Source organism: Nanorana parkeri, unplaced genomic scaffold (assembly GCF_000935625.1).
Source record: "Nanorana parkeri isolate BGI_ZX_2015 unplaced genomic scaffold, ASM93562v1 scaffold73, whole genome shotgun sequence".
In the NCBI taxonomy this organism is placed as follows: Eukaryota; Metazoa; Chordata; class Amphibia; order Anura; family Dicroglossidae; genus Nanorana; species Nanorana parkeri.
In genome coordinates, this window is record NW_017306341.1 from 2,439,155 (window position 1) to 2,446,270 (window position 7,116).

At 40.4% G+C, this 7,116-nt stretch overlaps 1 protein-coding gene across 1 annotated transcript in view; it reads left to right on the plus strand.

Moving 5' to 3' along the window:
- ANK3 (ankyrin 3) overlaps window positions 1-7,116 on the plus strand; it is a 260,705-nt gene that overhangs the window by 80,358 nt on the left and 173,231 nt on the right. The gene's annotated exons all lie outside the window — the stretch shown is intronic.

Below are 7,116 nucleotides of genomic sequence, written 5' to 3' on the forward strand. Positions count from 1 at the left end.
TCCAATATATTGTCTTTTTCTCAGTGTTAAAGTAGTGCCTGCCTTCTGCGCACATGTACATGCATCCTTGTAGAGCATACAAAGCCACATCTTTATAAATAAAGGATCTTTGGTCTAATTAACTTAAATGCCCCTATAACCCCCATTTAGCTTTTACGGTTAAGTACATAGTTTTATTTATAGAGTCAAGAACTATCACTCCTTTTTACCTTAATTGTAACTCAAATGCAAAAAGCATTTTCTCTAACAGTTTTGTATAGTGTTGCATAGTAGTCCGGGAGACTGATTTGAGAGTATTCACACAATAAAATGTGTGAAGAGTCACTTCAATTTTCCAATCATGTGAAAAGAAAATTTCTGTTTACCAATTTCATCTGCATATGATTGGATAATTGAAGCGAATCTTCATATACGGTAATTTATTGCCTGAACATTGTCAAATCCTGTAGTATATTGGCCTCATTGTGTGGAAGATACAGTATCCTTTTCATGTGGCCAACACATTTAACAGTAAACCCTAGTAGAAGGATTTTAGGATTCCCGCTAGTGACCCCCTCTGTTAATCTGCCTGTATATCCTTTCTTCATTTATCTCTTTTTTATTGCAAATAACTAGATTCAAAACTCAGATTTCACTAGATATTCAGCACAAGGAACACCAGTTCTTATAGTCTGGCCATTCTGATGTAATAACTTGTTGTGTATACTGTTGTGTTTCAATGGTATCGCTTAGTACATCAAATACAGTAAATGCAGATACATTTGGAAAAAAAAATGATCCTTATAAATTTGTTTACCTAGTCTTCCGAGAGGCATGAGAGCAAGCTGGTGCATGGTTAGAAGTGTAAAGTCCCAGAGCCAAATGCATTAGGCTGCTAGTAACATATCTTGGCCTCTCATGTCGGGATTTCTGATGTGTAGAGATTTCAAAGAGAACTATGGCCCAATTTTTGTTGGCCATAGTTCTCTTTGCGATCACAGGAGGACATTTACTATGTCCTCCTGTGACCTAAAACTCAGCATATAGCGGGCTGCTGCCCACTATATGCTGACAGTGCAAAGCCATCCTGCGGCTGAGAAAGTTTCTGGCAATATTGTTGGAATCCACCCCGCTGCCTGATTGACAGCTGGCTTGCCCCTTCCCCTGCCCATCCCCTGAACGGAGAAGGTAATAGGTAATCCCTGCGGGGAGCGGCGACTGACTGTTGCCGCTCTCTGCAGGAAGAAGATCGGGAACTGAGCGATCGGCAGTATGTGATTGCTCAGTTCTTGATCAATAGAGCCGACATGTGACAGCTGCAGTGTCACACGCAGGCTCCAATTATGGGGATGAGTGTATTTTACTCTCCCCATAATTCTCCTTTAAGTCCCACATTCTACATCACTTTAGGTCCCACATTTTGTTGAGTAATTTTCAGAAGCGAGTCTGCATACACTGCTCTGAAGAATACCGTACATTCATTTAAACAGAATTGGCCCACAGCATTAGGCACCAATGCTGTATTTCAGGAGGGACTGGCTGTCAGCCATATTGCTAATGCTTTATACACAGTTAACCAGTACACTGGTTACTGTTTTCATACTAACCTGTATATGCAATCCTACAAGTTTTTCTAAATATATTGCATTTTATTTTTAATTCTACATATATATTTTTCATATGAAATCTCATATGTTGAGAATGATCTCTGTTGCTCTTAGAAGCAGCTTAGCTCAACTGTGTGCTTTGCAAAGGATTTTCCATCACCAAAAAGCAGCTTTGCATCATGTCACTGAGCAACAGAAATAAACAGCTTTACTTAGATGTGTTTATCCTCGGGCAAAAGTAACATTGGCATGCCTGATATTAAATGCATTTCGGAAAAAGATATAAGAGAGCATTAAATTTAAATGTACATTAAATTATTGTCAAGGTAGAAACCTGCTTTAAAAGTCCAGCATAAATGTAAAAGAACTGTGACCTGTAATTCATGACCTGCCAGAAATATCTAGTGAAATCCCTGACCACATTTACATTTTTCACAGCAATAGTTCTCCCAAGTGTACAAAATGACAAGCTCTAGATATCTTTAGACTAGATCAGATACCTAATGACTGACCAGTACTAAATTGGCCATACACTGTTACAATTTTGCCCAATTCCCATGAATCGGCTAAAATTCTAATAGTGGTTCAGGGACGTGCAGGTAGGGGAGGCAGGTGATTATGGATTATTATGGAGGAAAAAGCTGTCGGCTTCAAGCCTGAAGCCGACAGCTTCTTCTCTATTCAGAGCAGCTTGTTACAGGGTACACAGCAGGGAAAGGCTCCCCACTGTGTAATCTGTTATGGACGGAATGCTGCCTGTTAATTACAGGTGGCGCTGCATCCGGCTTTTAACAGCTAATTAGGTTACAGCGGGCTTCCCCACTTCTTTCTGTAACCTAACATAGTGAGGGAAGAGCTGCAACAGCCTCTACTCTGTGTTAGAGGCGTGAGCTCTGTGAATGGTTTGGACCAATGGCAAGCAACTGTCAAATAAAAAAAAAAAAAAACCACTGAGGAAAACTGTCAGCCGAGTAGTGACTGCAGCCAGTGTTCCGGGGCGTAGCCTGCGGGCTAAAGTAGAAAAAAAACCTATACATTTATGGCCAGCTATAGAGCAGGCATTGGTGGTGTACTGGTCATCCAAAATGACATTTCCTGGATGATCGCTAGTTTTTGCCCAAGATGTGTCTGGCACAAGAGGTATCTGCTCAGTGCGCACACATTCAATTTCAGCCATAACAATGGTGCATATTTATGCAAAGATTTGTCTTCAGGATGATTTTGATGGATCTTACGGTTATCTCTCTACAGCTAGCCCTACTTTCCTTTTATAAAACAGGCACACTCCTACATTCTCGTACTGTGTTTGGCCCAGAAAAATCCATCCTTCTCTCACGCTATTGGGCATACATGGTACTATATATTCCACACTAATAGACTGCAGACTCTCCTCTTCTCCTCCATTCCGTGTGACTTTATTATTGCTCTAGCTTGCTAGAAAGGATTGATTGACAGGCAAAGAAGCAAACATTGATTTTAAAGATCCTATTGAGGAATAAAATCACACAGCTCTGATCACAGTATTAACCCTTAATTGCCTACCACTAAAGGGTTCTTGAATAGTCTGTAAAGCCCTTCTAGGCATGCTAGTAACAAATGTCCTGTTTCTGCCCATTCAGCGTTCAGTGTTCTGTTTTTCCAGTTTAATCTATTTATTGACCATTTTAATATTACTAATAACGTATGGACTCAATGTATTGCAATGTGTACATTTGTCTAGGTAGTGTAAATTCACACTGCAGCATTTTCCACTGAGAAATAAAATCTGTTTTATGTAAAACTGCATGATATAGCATGCAGAATCACCTTCTAATACTGTGTAATATTGAATCATCAGACTCTGAACTCCCCTTCTGTGCCTGCCTTGTGGTCATCCTATGTCCCATACCGTTATCATGATCCGTTGTCATCCATATCATCAGTGGTGGACTAACCATTCATTCTTTTCCCCCTTCTTTGCTTCCCAATGTGTAAACGTAGATGGTGGTGAATAGGACAACAGAGGTATATATATATATACACACAGTCACTTGCTCATATCCTAGCACTGCTCCTGCATTCTCTTTCTCTTTTCTTGTGTTGCCTCCTATGTAGTTATTGTTTTGCTTTAGAACTCAAGGTAGCATGTGCAACAAGGGGTGATCCCGTACGTGGGCTGTCTGCGGCTAAGCACTGTTAATGAGCAGCAAAATTGACAGCATGTCACATAATGTCTGCAATGTTCTTGTAAATGTATGATCTGCATTCGTTCAGAGCGGCAGACAGTCCTGACGCACTGCTTCCTAGACTGGTTCCTCTTAGGCTTCTCTGCATGACACTTGCACTTACCTAGTGTCAGCAAACTGGTGACCAGAACCTGGATCCTGCAGACCTTCAGCGATGAAGCCTTTAGCAGATAGCATGGCTAAAGTTTCTGCTCTTTACAGATTGCCTTTGGTTCAGCTGTTTGAGAAATGGATTGAAGGCTCACTGCATGAATTGTACAAAGTTACTGATTCAATAACAGTCCATGTTTCAGCTACAGTTTACTTAGTCATAGATCAGATGAAATACATTGGATGTGCAAATTAGAAATAATTCATAATATTTTTTAATTGACAATACAGTATTATAAGCTCATCTCATACAGTACATGAGCCCATCTCTAGAGATTCCTTAGAAAAATAGATGCTTTATTGTAAACTGGCTCATTTAAAGGGTCTGCCCAAACAATTGTGATGTTTCAGTGGTGTGTAGACACTGGTGAGCTGAATCAATGGCTGGCTTCTTATGTCTATCATGGACTCTGCCAACGTTCCTGGCTCTGCTCTCACTACCATGTCTCACTTCTCATGCCATGAGAGTAGATTCAACATTTTAGCTGCTGTGAGAAGTCCAGCACTATGACTTAGACCTCCTTGTAATAGATGCAGCAGATGTATATAGGAACGTGGATGCAAAGATCAGACCAGAGGCCCTGAAACATATAAGATGAACTGGTCATTACATAAAGCAAAACTAATTTTGCACAGTGGAGTAACCCATAGCAAGACCCCCTCTGCAATCCACAGTGTTATGTGCGGTGTATTCTGTATTGCAGAAGGTATGTACAGTGCATTGTGATGTGCTGGGGGGAATGCCAGGGTTTCAACTTGACAAAAGGTATGCACACATTACATTGCCCACTTTTAAGCTGTTTTGTTTATTTTGTAACTTAATGTAGAAGTCTAGCCAAAAAGTTTTGTCTAGTTTTGGATAGAGTAGGGCAGGTGTAAAATCTCAGTCAGCTTTTAGTGCTTTTAGTGTCCTTGTTGGGGAGATTTTCCCTCGTGTCTTATTGGAGGTATTAATATGATGGAAAGTGAAAGGAACGACCCCAGTAAGGTCACATGCTCAAAATTAAACTCCAAGAGAGGCTCTAAAGCGTCTTTGCTCTAAAAGTTAGTTGATTGCTTGGTGTCCCTGTTGGGGACATTTCCCTTTACTTTCTGTTGCAGGTGGCACCAGTCGCCACATCAGGAAATAAAGGGAACCCTTCTTAATGAGTCGATAATACGAAATCACCTGCACTCCATACCACATACAGACCTTAATTGAAGATTGGTGCTTGAAGTGACAACACGGATGGAGCCGTGTCAGATACAATCCATAATAGAAGTTACTAACACTCAATGATATGTGCAAGAAGTAAAGCACTTTTTATTAAATTGTCACATGTGTCATACAGCCAACGTTTAGGGCCATACAGGGACCCTGTGTGGCCCCAAAATGTTGGCTGTATGACGCATGTGACAATTTAATAAAAAGTGCTTTACTACTTGCACATATCATCAAGTGCTGGTGACTTCTATTATGGACCCCTTCTTAATGAGAACACAGCCAACAGTAATAACACTTTTTTTTGCCTAGAGTGAGGTAGTTTTAGAGCTGATTTGGCTTTTTTTTTGCTGCCTGTGTTTTCCATTGGGGAGATTCCCGTCACTTCCTGTCTTGCTAACTGGTGACACCATGGACATACGGTGAGGTGGAAAATCTGCCCAAAAGGGACACAGAGAGCAGATCTAACCTTACAGAGGGTTTCAATTTTCCTTTTTCTATCGAAAACTAAAAAACAGTTTTCACTAGATTCTGCTCACTAATAATAACAGGCATACTTTAAATAACTACCCAGTATGATCATATATATATTTTTTACTGGAAAAAAAGATTTGGCTGCCAAATATATTATCACTACCCCCAGCTGGGAACACTCACACTAGTTTTCCTAGCTAATCCACTTTAAAGACACTGTCGCCTATTGAATGTGACCCTGTCTTTGCAGAGGGGCCTACCCCACTCACTGATACTCAGTTTTCCAGACCCAACCCTGGCCAAGCCTCCTTCTGTCTCAGCAGGCAACGATACGCAATGCATTCAAGTATGGAAGAGCATGTAACCTCCATCCATATGACAGTGCTCGGGTCAAACTGTCAATTGCTAGGCCCTAACACTGTGACATGACAGAGAGAGTGATGTCTCAGCTCCCCCTTAGCATCCAATACCACCCAACAAGGAAGGGTGAAGTGCTGGAGAAAGTGCAAAATGAGCATCAGTGGAGGGGCCTTAGCAAAGACATGGACATGTGGCCTTGAATGTGCAAAGTGACTGAGTCTAATGAAAGGAAACCTGTTCTAAGAGAAATATGGAGATTGCAATTGCTGACTTTCTTCTAAAAATACTAGTTGCCTGGAACACAGACCTGGAACAAGTCACAGGAGTCTAGAGACATACAAGTGATACAATTTATTTGATACTGAGAGATTTAGAGATTAACTGTATTTTAGTCCAGTGAACCCCAAAGTCTATACTTTATGCCCTCACTCATGTTATATCTTTGCTGTGTGGCTCACTGGAAGCCACTCATGTGAAAGTCTGGGGCTGTTGAGTAGAAGAATCTTCAATCATTCCTTTGGAAAATAAGTCTTTGATGTGCCCCAGTGGTGGATGACCTCCTCATGGGAATGAATTAAGGTTTTTCTAGGCAATCATGGAAGAAGAAGGGAAGCTCCCAGTGGGCCACACAGTGAAGGGTTGCTGGGAAGGAAGGGCATTCATTTTATATGTGGTTTTCAGGTGGACCCATTTATTTCTGGGCCATTAACTCTGCACCCGACCATTCAACATACCACAACAAAGAGATGTGAATATACATGTGTGAAGGGTTGCATTGGCAAGAAATAAGTTAGGCAAGTGAGGTCCCATAGGAAATAAATAGGCTACTCAAACACAACACAAGATAGTATTCACATGTAAGTGTAAATGGGCCCTAAAATATTTAGGAATAAGAAACCTTCAAATATACTTGTTTATTTGTAGATTGCTTAGGGCAACATCAATATTTTCTGTAAGATAGATATATATTTGAGTGAAATCATTAAATTCTACTGTGTATATTACTTAAATTTAGAGAATGATATTGTTCTGCACATAATGGAAATTAATGTACATACAATCCAAGTGTATTGTGTTTTGTTGAATGTTAAAAAAAAAAAAATATATAGTCATGTCCATT